Source organism: Agelaius phoeniceus, chromosome 2, assembly GCF_051311805.1.
Source record: "Agelaius phoeniceus isolate bAgePho1 chromosome 2, bAgePho1.hap1, whole genome shotgun sequence".
In the NCBI taxonomy this organism is placed as follows: domain Eukaryota; kingdom Metazoa; phylum Chordata; class Aves; order Passeriformes; family Icteridae; genus Agelaius; species Agelaius phoeniceus.
Window position 1 is genome coordinate 92595402 of NC_135266.1, and position 15950 is coordinate 92611351.

Here is a 15950-nt window from a genome sequence, read left to right on the forward strand (position 1 = left end):
CTGCCAGCCTGCCCGAGCCGCAGCGCGCTCCGTTCCCGTCCCGCGGGAGATGCTCTTGCCGGAAACCACTTCTGTGGTTCAGGAGTCGGTGAAGAGTTTGGGGGCAGCGTTCTGTGCCCTCTGCTGCTCAGGGAGCCCGGCTAGGGGACCAAGTTTGGCTATGGTCATCCTTCCCTTACCTTTCAAATTTGAGACAGATGCACAAATTAGGACTTTGTGTCTGTTCACTTTGTTTGGTTTTGGGGTTTTCTTGCAGAAGTTTGTCGACTTTGCTTTTACTTCTGTCTAGATTTTCTGGCAAAGAAAATGAGCTGATGCTCTTTTTTTATTCTCGATGGCTTAGTTGAAGCCTTGGAACCCTGTATAAACTTGAAAATGAGAAAGTGTTTCAGGAGGCATCACCAGCTGAGGGTCCCAAAAATAGCTGTGAACTTTCTTGGGAAAGAGGAACATAGTTAGAGCACTTCCCTGCTTAGCATGGCTAGAAACCCTTCCACAGGAGTAGAGAACTGAATTCAAGCCTTAAACATCCTGCACAAAGAGCTTGCTCATCAAACTGTCCATGGAACCATGGACTCTTAGGGGAATATCTGCCACTGCAATCATGTTTATTTTGTGTAGAGGCACCACACTGGTGGTGGGCTTGGCCCTGTCACTGCTCCCTAGACCAGCTTTTAGAGCTTCTGATGGATCTGCTGTTTGCAGATGTGGGACATGCTCCATTGTTTTGACTCCAGCTGGACTTGGAAGCATCTTGATCACTCAGTTCTGAGATGCTTCTGCAACAGAACAAACTGAACATGAAAGCAAAAACCAGCAGTGAGATCAGATGCAATTCTAGACAGCAGGCCAACATTTCAGAGACACTTTTTAGTTGTCTGCATAAGCTCCATCTTGGAGCCTCTCATGGTCATTGTTAGATCTGGCACTGTGTTGACAGCCTCCTCAGATGGGAGGCTGAAGCTTTTGGTTTACCTAGAAAACACCTGGACATCTGTCTCCCTACCAAGCTGCACCAACCCAACCCTGAGGCGACAGAGAGCTTTCATTACTTACCCTTGATATTTTCTTCTGAAATTTCCCAGGAAAGGCTTGGCTCTTGCCTGAGGGTGGGGAGAAGGGGATAAGCATTAGGAAGTGGGTCAAAATTCCAGTGCCTGAAATCACCTATTAGTTTCGTTTTCACTCCTTAACAGCATTTTACTCCTGAACAGCAATGCACCATACCAAACTTGGCTTTCTTTCTATGTGGCAGTGAAGAAGCATCATCAATAGGACACTAAAAGAAGACCTCCAGACCACTTCTGCACTACATTGCCCCTTGAAGTGCCACCTAACCAGTGTAGTTGATTTGGCACACTATCGATTTGACCCATCTTTTCCTTGGGATAGTTGATGCATTGTCATTTCTGCATCATACAAAACTGTAGCATGCAGCTGTGGTGCTGGAAACCTGGATTAATGTCCCAGTGTCACTGTCAGTGTTTTAAACAGAGAACAAATCCATACAGATCAAAAGAAATTTTATTACATCAAACCAGGCAGGGAGTGTAATGTTCTGTATTGGAAATGCTTGCGTTCTCTTTCCGTAATAGGTATCAGTGAGATTAGCTTAAGAAAAATCAGGACAGCTCTGTTTTCAGTATCTACAAGCAATTACAAACTCTTTGAGGTCTTGGCAGGGTGACTGAGAAGCAGAGATAACATACAGGGAACTTCACTCCTGCCAGCAGGTGAAATCCCGGGCAGGCTTTGATACCTGAAAATTCCTGCTCTTTGGCTTTCGTGTTCCACTCCAGGTTATCCCAGGACTAATCTTGAGTCCTTACTTTGCAGATCTGCAGCCATACATTGTTTTCCCCTCAGACAGCAGCTGTGGTGTGGCTGTGGGCTGCTGCACAGCAGTCAAATTCCAAAGGGTAGGTAGCATGGGATGCATTGAAAGGAGAAGGATGAACCTTAGCTAAGCAGTGCAGGGCATTGCCTGCTGCTGTGGACATCACAAGACCCTCCTGCCCCATTTTCTACTTTGAGAAGCAGGGATTGTTTTACAGCAGGGAGTTTTATTATGGCCATTTTCAGAACAGGAGAACAGTCACAGTGAGGGAAGGCCGGCATGCAGGAAAGCTGTAGCAGGTTCCAGTTAAGAGGCCAAGGGTCTGAAAGCCCTTTGCTCCTGCTGCTAGATATGACAGCTTGCTCTCAAACATATTCCTTCTTCCAGTAATGGACTCTATGTAGCCTGACACAGAGAAGCAAATCTTCTTTACCCCTTCACACCTGCTGCAACCTAGGACTGTATTTGCTGGGAAAACTAGGATCCCACCAGTGGATAGTCCCCGAATAGGAAAGAGTGCTATCTCTCATCTGTATTTTCTTTGTGTGACATCTCCACCACAAGTTCTCTGTCAGTGTGCCTCAGAGAAGTGGTCAAAAGGGGTTCATGCTTTTTTGAAGACCACCCCCCTTCAGAGGGGAAAGAGAGATGACAAGATGCATGAAGTGGTATTTCTATCGACTTTCCATCTGTAATTACAGGCCTCCTACCCTCTGCTGTCTTGTCCCCTGCTTTAATGAGATCATTTTAAGAGATAAGGCAGTAATTCCATTAAAAGGGGGGGCAGGGGGAACAATATGTAACTATTGGGTGAGCAAAGATCAAGATCCACTATACCCTGTCAGGCTTGGCTAAGCTTCCGGCATGTTTTTTCCCTCCCACTGGATGAGGGATTTTGCATTTTTGACAGTATTTCCTATTTTTCTGAAGCCTTCCAAGTCATTCAAAAATTGTTGTGTCACAAAAACATGCCAAAGGCTCCTCAAAGGCCCAGAGAAAATGAGGGCTCCAGCCTCTACCAGTGCATATAAATAGATTCACTTTCCTGGTGTCAGGACTGCAGAGGCAAAGGGCACAAATGCACAGCATTCCCGTCATTGCGAGTGCCTCAGTGCTGTGCCTGCACAGAATTCCTGTGCACTTGGCACTTCCGTAAGTGGGAACTCAGGCTGCTCAGCCTTTCTCTGGACTAAGCTCAAAGTCCCTCAGCCTGAGGACTTAAAGACTGTGGATCTTTTGTGTTTTCCCAGAGAGGAGGTGGATGGAGGCTTACAAGAGTCATGCAGTGAATCAGATCCATGTGTGGGATTTAGGGGAATGTGGTTCCTGTCTGACTGCTAGGAGATGGGGTTTTACCTCTGGTTCACAGATCCCCAAAGACTACTTGGAGGGGCGCGATGCTGTGAGAGCACAGGGAGAAAAGCCATTGCCAGTAGATTGAAATACACAATTCAAGGATTTGTGCTTCTCCAAGAAAAATGCTTAGGAACCCACAAATCAAAAAAAAAAAAAAGAAAATAAAGGATTAATATCTTACTCTGAACAAATCTGTAACATGCATTTAACTGACACTTCTTTTTTAAAGCCCATACTCATAATCTATCATTCCAGTTTTAGTCACCAACACTGTTATTAATTCACCCTTCTTTGCCAGTGAGTTATCTGGGAGATAAAGCACCTTTGAAATCCCTAGACTCCCTGGAACCACAGTGTATATCTGGTTGTGCACTTTGCCATTCCAGAGCAGATAAACTGAGTGCCATGTAACTTATGCCTGCTCTGGAAATCATTTGAGCACTAGTAGCTGTATGGGAATAAATCAAAGAGAGCATAAGGTTTAGCCAAAAATGTCTGCATGTACTCTTTTTTACTTTTTTTTTTCTCATTTTCTTCCCATTTGCATCTCCCTGTATTCCATGAAGGGAGGTGGTTGCATCTAAGTATAGACAAGCTGGTGAAAAATGCCAGATTTTCTTTTCAATCCATACTTTGACTGTTTTCTGCCTAACTGTGAGGACAAGTGGGTGTGTTGATAAGTAAAAGGGAGTTGAAGATTCTTGCTGTAGGGTGGACAAGGAGAAGAAAATAAAGTATGTGTTGCCATACTGGAAACAGCTCTCTTTGGCATTTCACTATCTATGGAAATATTTTCAAATATACAAAAGGCATAGATAATGTTCTACTGAAAATTTTCATTAGAAAAAGATGATGTTTCTAGGGAGAAACACCCTGAAGTCAGGATGTGCCCAAGTCCAAGCTCTGGTCTCTCCACCTGCCTGTGGTGCAGCCTTCAGCTGCAATATGCTGCTGCATCCAGCATTTCAGGTGAAACACTGCACAGCAAAAGCTTTCATAGACTGAGGTTCGTTCACCTGCCATAATGCTTCATTTTCCAAGGCTGGTGTTCTCTGGGTTGTAGAGCTCCTTTCAGCAGGACAGCCCGAGGTGTTGGAGTGAGCAGAGCAGCCTGACAGGGACCCTTGCTGGCTGCAGCCTCAGAGGCCAAGGTCAGCACGGAGCTCACTGCCTTGTCTGGGCACTGATGGCCAAGTAAGGGTGATGGCACAATAATTAAGAGCCTTCTAATACCTGATCTGGCCTACTGGAGGCTGTGCCTTGCTTGCCCACACCTTATGCAGCCAATAAGGGTACTAAAGCTTGGTGTTCCTGGTAGGAAAAGAGGATACTGGCTGGAACTTGTTGATCTGAAATAGCCTGAATGTGACAAGTTTCTAAGCAAGCTACATAAGCCATCAAATTGACAGGGTGCTGGGGGAGAACTGAGAATATTCTTCCCAGCATGACAGGGATGGATTTTCTGGAGGTGGCTGCTTCTTTTCCCGTACAAATGATTACTTTAAGATAATAAAAAATGAACAATATGAGTTTGGGCACCTAAGGCCTTAAATAGCCATGTCTTTAATTTTCATTTAAGTCTGCATCCATGAATAAAATATTTGATATTGTTCACTAGACAACCGAGTTCTGCACAAGATGTTCAGTTTGGCCCCAGTTCATCAAAACACTTAAGTGCTTTGCTGAATCAGGGACCTGCCTCTCATTAGAGCAGGCACTTTTTATTCAAGGAAGGAGAGAGAGCATGGTGCAACCTTACCTCACTCTGTGGGCTCTCTGGACAAGTGTTGCACACAGTAATTTGTTATGGATTAGGACCCTGTTTTTAAGGCCCAGACTCCCACTCTGAATCTTCCACCAGACACATTTTTCAGCTGGTTATCAAACTGTCATGGCAGTGCTTGAGCTTTGGGAAAGCACTGATTGTTGAACGCTGATTTGTTGCAGGTTTTTTTTCCCTGAATAAGGGAAATTCTTCTGTACAGCCTCAGGATAAGAGAGAAAAGTTTGATAGTATTGGGCTCTGAAATGGAGTCACTTGTTATGCAGGTTCACTTTTATAAGAATCCAGCCCCCATTAAGATTTTTGCAGAAGTAACAAAGTCAAGTGTTGTGATAAGGCAAATACTGCAGAGCAGATATTTTAGTAGTGCCTGAAGTGTAATTGTCTACAAAGCACCATGTGGTAAGAAGAAACCAAAGTACTAAAAGGTGTATCCCCCAGGTACATGCCTCAATAAGAAAGAGGGAAGGTAATCTCATCATTCAGGAATCTGACACTGCATGGATGTCCCCAAAACATCCATCAGCATTCTCAGGGCAAAAGCTTTGTCTCACTACCACAATCCCCTGGCTTTTCCTTTTGCTGCCCTGGCATTTCCCATGTCTCCCAGCAGCTAAGTGGGTTCAAGTGCTATGGACAAACACTGAAACAGGTTGGAGAACCGGTCCCACTTGAAATAAACATGCAGAAAGCATCCCCCCCATTTTTTTTTTTCCATGGAGTCTTTTATTTGGAGATCTGCTCTTACACACAAACAGCACAAGGCAGCATTGTCACAGACTGGTGTTGCCACCACAGTGTGGGGGAGAGGAGCCCCCAGGTTTGCTGGTAATCAGATGTAGTTCCTATAGCTTATAATGGCCAAGTCTTTCACTGTTAGGAAAAGCACCCTGCCCACCTGGAATTACTAAGGAAATGCTCTTGTCTTCCTGAGGAACAGAGGCAGGGCCTTAAGTAGGATCCCCTTGGGGTCCTGCAGAAGTGACAGAGTTGGGGAAGGGGCTGTGAAACACACAATTCTCACTCCACATTGGGTTTGGGACATTCTGAGTATGGTCCTAATCCCTGACACTCAGAAGTACTGCTTACTCCTGGAATTTATGTGCAGATAAATTGGTTCTCATCTTAGCTGAGATGCACAGGAATCTAGGAAAGAGCAAGAATGTCACCTACACCAGCTAGAGCCAGCCAGGTTGGTGGTTAGAGGTGCAGGCTCACAGTAGTTCTCCTACACTGTGCTTGCAGAGGGAGTTTTGTACCCTGGGAAACTCGAAACCCATTTGCATGATTGATGTTTAAATATAAAGGGCTACTTCAGGACAATGTAACTTGGGGAAAAGGATGATTTTAAAAAGGCTTTGAAATGGACAAGATAGCTCCATAAAATCTTCCACAGCATGAGATGGAAAGCCAGCAAAAATAAACTTCACCAACAAATACATTTAATTCCAGCTCTTGTGGTGGGAAAATAAAACAAGAGAACTGCCAGAACAGTAGGTTGCAGTCCATGGCATGAGTGCATTGGTATCATTATAGTCTTGACATGAGCAGTTACCCTTATTAAGAAGTGCATATTCAGCAGCAAAATTGTTCTGTCAAGATGGGCTGTAGCCCAAGGATGTGTTATATTCCCAGTACTTACTGCTCAGAGCAACTCAAATAGGCATGAGCAAGCAAAACACTGACCAGCTATAGATTTTTTTGCTTCAAGTCTTCTTTAGAATTTTAATTCTGTAACAATTTAATTATGTAATAAGTCCTGTTTGCAGAAAATCTTTCTCCTCAAGGTTTTTTAAATCTCCCTGTTTGCACTCATCACTGTTCAGGGGCAAAATAGAAGAGCTGCTTATCAACACAATGTAATATTACCCCATGGAAAAAAGTAAGAAAATTAATTAGAAGAAGAGAATTGCTGAGTGAGAGAGAGAACTCAGATGACAGGCATAGTTGACAAGGTCACTGGCTTTTACAACGGCGTCATTTTAAAAATTTTGTGCCTACATGTTCAGAATCCAAACAAGAGACCTTAAAAAGTAGCCTCAACTAGAAGTAATTGAGAAAGAACCTGCACAAACCTGCAGTTTCACCTGTGCTGTGGATGAAGTTCACTAGATCTGTAAAAATTAGAGCAAAGTCCTAGCAAGTGTTGTCTCTATTGCTGCTTACTCTGCATAAAGACCAGAGGACACAGAGGCTCCACACTTGAATCAGCTTCAGCATGTGTTGCAAAGAGAGGGTTTGAATGGGCCGTGGGCACTGGTGTATGACACACTCCCAGGAGCAGGGCTGGACACTGCCAACCCAGCACCCCTTCGTGGCCTGGGTGAGCAGGGCCATGGCCAGAGTGCAGGGCAGTGCAGAGCAGAGCTCGTTGCCTTTCCAAAAGTTCCTGCAGAGCAGTGATGGCTCAGGCTAGAGCCAGAGAAGGCCCTGCATTATCTCCTCTGGGCGTGCAGGTTACATAGTCCGTGTTGGCAGGGCAGAGCCAGTGCCAAGGGCAAGCTCTGGGGAGGATGCTGCTCCATGGCTTCCTCCACCCCCTCTAGCCTTGGGGGTCTTTGCAGGCCAAGGGGATTTACAGCCCTGTGCTGAGATGGCTACAAGGCTACTCCAAGTGACATATCCTGATAGGCTGGTGAGTTATAACTTTCAGGCTGCTCCAGGCACTCCCCTGCACCATCAAGGCACCTCAGCTGTCCCTCTGTGCATCTGAGGGGAACAGGGTGGCAAGTCCCTTCTTGTGGGGCCACCCATTGTGCCAGGCAGACTATCATGCCGCTGTCACACTCTTCTGGCTGCCCTAGATAAGAGTTGCACATACACCAGAGGAATGATAGCTCTGTCTGAGGGATTACACCCAGATTAGGAGAAATTGGTCCTGTGTTTGATCAAATTAGCAGAAGGACAAACTGGCAGCTGATAGAGGCACATACCACGCACATGGGAACAAATTATTGCCAGGGAAGAGCATGTGGGTTATCAAGCATCTGTTCCTGTGGCTGCCCAAGGCTGAGGGCAGGATGCTGCCCATATGCCATGGGTTAGAAGAAGTGCACATGGTACACCCTTCTGAGAGCTCTCTTGTGCTCTCCTTGCTGCTCTGATGCACTGCATTAGCCACTCGTGGATTTACCCAGCTGGCAAACTGACTCTCCAGGTGGAGTCCCATACTAAAAGCCCCATCATGTCATTGTCTACATAGCACAGGAGGGAGAGAGAAACACAGCACAAAGGGGCCAGAGTTGAATGTGTGCTATTTCCAAACTCACTCGAGAGCACCTCTCCAAGAGCAACTCATGCTGCTGATATCCACCACTGATCCCAGAGTGAGGTGTCACTCTGGAAGACCCCATGTTTCCCCACTAACTTGGACCCTATTCAAAGACTTAAGCTTTTCAATAAGCTAAAGTTAGGGGCAGTGAATTGCACAAAAACCTGTCTTGGCTCAGCTCTTTGGAAAGTTCACGGGAAGATCTACCCATGTTTTGATTAGGATCTCACGGTTCCAGGCAAACCTGAAAGCCCAGCCTCTGTTTAGCGGGATATCATCAGCTCTTCACCAGAACCTGATGCTTCTTTTCGATGTCCTTCTGGCACTGGCTGCTTTTGGGCAAGTGCAGATTTCCTTTCGATACACATATGTGTACCAGGACCTTAACTGTTATGTTAAGAGCACCTGAAATTGCGGTAAATCTGCTGACTTGGAGCTTGGGTTTTCCCCTGATGAGGAGCGAGATGTCTATCCCTGTCCTTTGCTCCAGGCGCTCTCTTGTTGTCCGCTTTGTTCTTTCCCACAGGCTGCTGAAAAAGCAGCATTCCCTGGGGCCACAGCGTTAACATCTAGCACTCCAAGAGGCAATTACAGTGGAGACGGCGGAGCTCCGAGGCAGAGCATGTCCCAGGAGGACGTGCTTTGCTGCCCCGACACTGCTCTGCACGGTGCACAGGTATCTGCCAAGTACACGCAGTACAGCAGCCCAGCTCCCCGTCCCCCGGTGTGGTTTCTTTAATGATTATTGTGGTCTTTAGATACATTTAGACCTTGGCTTGCCAGCACATAGCTATTGTCTGCATGGGCATGTCCTCAAGAAACGATGCAAAAAGCCCATTATGGTTAGTGATAGACCTGGGCTGGATAATTGAGATCCACCCTTAAGCCTCAAGATCTTCTGATCTAGTGCTCAAATCCAGCAGATTCCTCTCTTGCAGATAAAAATCCAAACAACCCAAAACCCCAACCAAACCCAACATTTTCAAAGCTGAATTTTCTCACTTCTAAAAAGCCTGAGGAATTTATTTTGGTTTGAAGGCTGTGTCAGAGTTCAGATCTTATTCTCATATATATATGAATGTTCAGATGGACTGCTGGATGCATTATCTTGTTTCAAGCCTGGTCTCCACTTAAATTGGAAATGTTTAGTGGGAGAGGATAATCATGAGTTCAGTGAATATCTGGGAGAATTAATTTTAAGGCACGTCTGTGACAAGCTTTTTTGTGCCAGAATAACAATATTGTTAAGGAACAACTCTTTTTTTACTTCACCTTTTTTTTTCCCCTTGGCAGAGAAGTTGAAATTTCCATAATGACAGGAACCTTAGTGCAATGCAGTTGGATCCCCTTAAAAGTCTTTTTGCCAATATGTAATCATTTTTGTTTCACTTATCGAAATCAGCTAAACCAAGAGAACTCTTGTGACAGCAAAAGCAATACTCCCACAAGGAAGGTTTGCTTGGATAGCTCTTCCAGAATACCTGCACCTGGAAATTTTAAGACTAAGACATCACTGAAGTAAATACATAGAAAAATATATATGTTGCAAAGAGGTGGTGAAGAAAACAGCCTGAGCAATCTCCAGTAATCTATCCCAATGGACAGATGAGAAAGCTTCCAGTTCCTATACAAACAGAGGGAGCTTCCTGTCTCTTATTTATGCCCCAATGAGTAGGAAGACAACAGTAACAAACACTGCCAGCCTTGCCTTCATTCTTTGAAGCTTATTTCCTTACAATGTGCACACAAGCCTCTCCAAGGGTATTGCCTAACTCACCAGACAACCTCCCCGAGGTATGTTCTTAAGAGCTAATGCATGTCACACCCATGCAAGCCTCTTTTCCTGCATCTCCAGGCAAGGGCCATAAAAATATGCAAATCATTCGCTGAGTGTTGTAACCAACGCATAAAAGAAAGTATTTCCTTGCCCTGAGGAAGTCAACAGCAATAAAGAGATGGAAAAGACTGGGGAAGATCTAGAGGGGGTCGGCTCTTCTCTAGCTGAAATAACAGGGGTCTGACCTGGAATATTGTGTGTGGTTTTGGTCGCTGCAATAAAGGAACACTGATCTCTTCTCTGTGGTGGGAGTGACAGGGCCCGAGGGAACGGCCTGAAACTGAGTCAGGGAAGGTTTAGGTTGGATATTTGGAAAAGGTTCTTCACCCTGAAGGTGACTGAGCACTGGAATAGGCTCCCCAGGGAAGCAGTCACAGCACCAAACCTGAAGGGAGTTCAAGAAGTGTTTGGACAGTGCTCTTGGGCATTTGGTGTGACTCTTGGGGATGGTCCTGTGCAGGGCCAGGACTCCATGATCCTTGTTGGGTCCCTTCCCACTGAGCATATCGTGTGATTCCATGAAGTAATGGAGTGATGGAGAAGCCAAAAGCTCCACACTGGCCAGCAGGACTGGGCAATGGGGCAGAGGGTTCCCCTCCCTCGTGGCTGAGTGCACCCCGAGCTGAGCAGCTGTGGTGGCTCCTCCCTTGGAGGAGCTCTTGATGGCCCTTGGCTGCTGCTGACTGGCAGCACTGGGATGGCTCAGGCACAGCACCTGCCCAGCATCTATCCCCAGCTTGAGCTTGTCTGGCTCTCCTGGCCATCAGGGAGGGAGCTTAGAGAAATCTGTGGCTTCTGGTGGCTGATGTAGTGCCCTGGGCACTGCAGAAAAACATAATTTCTGCTGACTGACCAAAGGAGCTGCGGTGGGCATGGAGGGTATTGCTTGTAAGTGCTCTGCTGCTGCCTTTATGGCTGGACCTATTGCAGAAAGGGCCTTTCAAAAGTTACAGATACTTTAAAAATCTTGTTTAGCAGCTTGAAGAAATAGCCTTTATCCTCTTCTTTAACTTTTGGGGCAACATTTTCCAGGTATACTTACAAACTCAAAACGTAGGCTTCCTGATGTAGGCTGAATGTAACGAGGAAGAAGCTGGCATTAAAAAAATTGGAGCAGTACCACCTCCCAGAGAACCACACTAGAGAAGTTCTTGCAAACCTAATCACCTACTCCTAAAGGAAGTCGCTCAACCAGCTCCTCTCAAGCCAAAGCACTGAATGCTTAAACAACAAATTGAGATGTTGGCTGAAATAGGAAAAGCCTTTTAAATCTATATTGACCAATGCAGTTCAAGAGAGAGGTTTATTGTTGCAAGTGTATACACTATAAATAAGGGGGTTATTTGGTGTTCTGAGAGTTGCGTAACAGATTGTTTTATGTGATCTTTCAAGCAATGATTTTAGCATGAGTGAGGTGGGTGGTTCTCTGAGGTATAGGATTTCACCAGTGTGCTGAGGCTTTTGGGATAGCTTCCACCCTAAGAAAGACAGATTTGTCATGCTGGGGTTATTACCTCTCCCAGGAGACAGAGAACAGACATGGTGATAAAAAGGCATTAACCCCCTGAGAAGTGAGGGGTGGGGGGGAGAAAAGAAAAAATTGTGAGGGTAAAAGAGGACTGAGATTTTTTTTTATTGCTCTTCCAATCAGGGAGTTATCTCTTCACTTCAGTTTTGGAAATAACTTTTTGTTAATATTGCCCACACAGGCAGCAGTGGGAGAGTCAGCTAGATTCTAGCAGCATTTCCAGAGTCCTTGACAGCAAAACACAGGTGTCTTTGTGCTCTGTGGACATCCAGCAATCCTGAAATCACCCTATAATATGGCAAGGAAGAAAAAAAAGATCACAGGACAAGGAAGGGTGTGTGATCAGATATGGGGAGGGTGCCACCAGGCAGGGTGCCATGAGGCAGGCGTGGCAAGGTGAAATACAGTGAAAAGATGGCAGCTCCCTTTCTTCACCTGAAGGTCCTCAGGACTGCAGAGGGACCTGGCCATGACTGGTATTCAATCTTATGCTGTTAACTCTTTAAATTTCCACTTTCCTGTTATGCCATGTGGAGCCTCATTTCTCTGCTCAGAAACACGGCAGTAGATTGCAAAATGTCTCTTGCAGATGCAATGCCATTAGGAAATGCAATGGTCAGGGAAGGCTGGGATGGAAAACAGTCGTGGAAGTGGATGAGGGTTACACCTTTGGTTCCTGTTGGCACGCAGTGCTTGTGTCTCTGTTGATGCAGGATTATTTTTTGTTTGTCTGATGTGGTTGGGACAGGAAAGCCAAGCTCCTTGCTGTCAGTCCATTTGAGTTAATGAGTATGGACTGGGTTTGCCTCTATAAAAGAGAATGCCTTGAAGGAACACTGCAGTGTAATAAAAAAAGGTAATCCAAGTACTGCACCTAATTTTGTGCTTAGCACTGTGTAGCTGCAGTGTTACTCATTATTACTAGACCTTTACACCAGCTGGATTGCAAGACTAGATTTCTACCCAAAATCTGAAAGAGAAAGAAGAGTTTGATTCAAAGGGTAGGGTTTGGGCCTGAGCTGTGAAGGAGATCAAGCTGTAAACTTCACAGGCATTGCCCTGCTTCTAGCCATACTGAAGTCTCAAACACCATGTACTAATTGATGAGGATTCATCACAGAGCCTAGGAAACTCCAGCTATATCCTAAGTGGAAAACTGCAGTTCCCCACTGCACCATGGGCTCACTCCTATGCAAGGTGCCCTCCACATTTTCTCCTGCAGTTTAGCCCTGAGAACTCTGGCTGCTGTCTCCCAGCCCCACCCAGCTGAATGAAGGGGATGCTGATTGAATGCATTCCTAAAAGCCTTCTTCCAAAAAGGCCATGGGCCATGCCCAATTGCCTCACCGATTAGCTCATGGTGATCTAAGCCTCCCTTTGCTCTGAGGCAGGATCCAGGATACCTCACCCTCCCCCGACTGTGGAGACAGGTTTTAAGGAGAGATGGGTGGTAGCCCAGCAGCACTGTCTGTAGGTACTTACTGGAAGACTAGCAATCCTTAAAAACTTGAAAATATTGCCCCTATGCCTACCATAAATCACCTTTATTGTAAATCAAGTCAGGCCTGCCTTGCATCCATGGACATGGAGAATAATGCATCACAACTTTTACAGCTGTGCCTAGAGGAAAAACATGACAGAGTCTACCACACCTTCCTCAGAGGTCATATTTTCTGAGCCCTCTGCCCAGCTTGCTCATTTCTCTTAAAATTTTTGCTCACCTCTCCGAGGCTTTATCCTGATATAGTGCAAACATAAATCAGAATCCTGGCCACTACATAAGACTCGCTGTGGCCCTAAGTGAACAATTTCCATGGTGAGAGAATAGAAACCAAATCAAAGAGGATACTTGTCACTGGGTCATTACTTCATAGAGTCTTTTTCTAAAAAAATGACTGAGCCAAAATCCTGCCTTTATCCATGTCTGAACTCTGGATAAACTTACACTTGAAATGCACACATGGGCCCATAAGCAGAGCCTGACCCACATTAATTCCTGAGCAAGACATTAATAATGCACAAGAATTAGAAACTTGGGACACTCAGCTTGCTTTACCAAAAGGTCATGTCCACAGATTGAGTTGCAGGTCTCAGCACCAAGGCCTGTGTGACTTCTCTATGACAGCAGAGGTGGAGGAGCCTTTCCAGGTGGCATTCCTTCTCCCTGTCCCACCAGCAAGGACAGCAGAAGGCATGGTGTGCATTACTGCTCTGGGTTTCAGCACATCTACCTGTGGTAACCGGAGAAGCCGTGGCAGAGCATGGAGAAGGCAAGCTGAAACTGATCCAATAAACGTGCAGTCCACCAGCCTATCCTGTTGCAAATCCCACTGAGAGGATGTCAGTGCTGCTGTGCCAGAGATTATGGAAGAATGGGCCTTTCACATTTTATAATTATAAATACAAAAATAAATGCAAATGAAATAAGTTTCCATATTATGTGTCCCTGTCATAGTAACTGAGAACCATGTGTAAGAAAGTGACAGCAAGAGCTGAATCTCACAGGTAGCAGCTTGACCTCTGAAGTTTAGCAGCCAGGAGGAAGACTCACACATCTGGAGTGCCAGGTAATGCACAGAGGAGGCCACTCCTGTCAGGCAGCCAGTGTGGATCTCAGCTGCCAGGAGGCTTTGCCTGGCTCAATGCATCTGTGCCTTTATCTCTTGGGACAGGGAGGAGGGAGTTAACAGTCTTGTAGCTTCCTACCCCTGCCTGAAGGCACAGGGCAGAGAGGAGGGGTGAATTGATGGGCCCTCGGGCTGCATACAGATGGGGAGGCTTGCAGGGTGTCTGGAGTGACTGTGGAAGCAAAGGGCTCTCAGGCTGCACACAGCAGCACTGGTGCAGCTGCATTGTGTACCACTGTGATAAAAGCCACCCCAGGTATGCAGGCAAAGCAGACTGGGCTGGTGATGTTTGGAGAAAGTAATATCTGCAAGGCATCCTGCTTGTCTGAGCTCTGTGTCCTTCCACCCCTGGCTGAGCTGGCAAAGGGCATGGAGGCACCAGGAATATGTGGTACCTTGCAACTGAGCACCTGCTCCAGGCGTGGGGCACTTGGTGCTTCACTCAGTGTGCAGGTGTCTGCATCAGCACCTTCCTCAGAGGGCTTCTGGCCTGCCTGCCCACATCCCCAGTGCTCAGGGCTCAACTCCATCCTCCACAGCTGCGTGTGCCTCAAGCCTTGCACAGGGCTTGTGAAATCCACATCTCTGCGCTCCTGTGTCCCTCCAGCTGTGCCACGGGGCTGTCAGAAGTGCTCCCAGTGTTGGAGCTTATCTCGAATTCCCAGTGCCTCTTAGCTCTGTGCCCCTTAATCAGAAAAAGCCACAGGTGCTCAGAAGGAGTCTGCTGCCAGGGCTGACCTGGGGCCCATCCCACAGTAGATTTGCTGGAGGAGAGGGAAGGGTGGACCCTGAACAGTGACCTGACACAGGGTGATGGAGTGAGGGACTGCCCCTCATGCTTGCTAGCATTGGGGCTTCACTGAGGGGCTGCTCTGTTTGTATAACCCATCATTGGCAGAGCTGCTCTGGGAGCTGTGGTTCTCCAATTGCCCATCACATGGGCTGCATCCTCTCAAAATGTGCCTCCTGCCCCCTTCACAACACACCAAAGCAATGAGGCAAGAAACAGATAAGGCTGAGACTCCTAAAGTCTCTCATCTGGGGTGCCTGGAAAGCAGGACTTAGATGGCAACTCCTGCTGCTGAGATGGGATTTTTGTCTGATTTCTGTATTTGTTTTTATTCTCCTCTGCTTTACCTGTTCTCTGCCTCTTCAAATGACAAGGGTCATTCTCCTTATTCTCCCTAAGTTGGGCAAATGTCCAGCTGAGCATGGATAGGGAGAAAGGAAAAGAGATTGTTAGCAGCCTTGGAATAGCATATAAATCATGGGCTGTATCCATTGCTCAGCTCCGCCACGGGGATTTGGAATGGATTGACACTGTTTTCCCGCTCGTAAAAGAGAGATAATCAGTCTTCCTAAAACTGTTGCTGGGAGAAAGTTTGGCTTTGCTCCTTACACTCTTTGAGGTTGTTAAAGAGCAGGCTAGCTGGTCTATCACCCGGCTGGAAGGCACTCTGTGACTTGAAATACAACAGCTCCTTGCAGGGAGGAGGATCATAAATTCCGCAGGGCACCAGATAAACTGGAGGAGGTGAAAACACAAAGGGGCAGTTGAAGTTTCAAATCCCTTCCCCCCCCCCACCCCATCCTCTGCCTCCTTCCTCCCACCTTTGCCATGCCAACACAACAATAATGTTGACAGCCCTCTCCATCACTGCTGGGGACTAAGGGAGCTCTGCTGCTCCAGGACCTGCTGCCCACAGCCCTG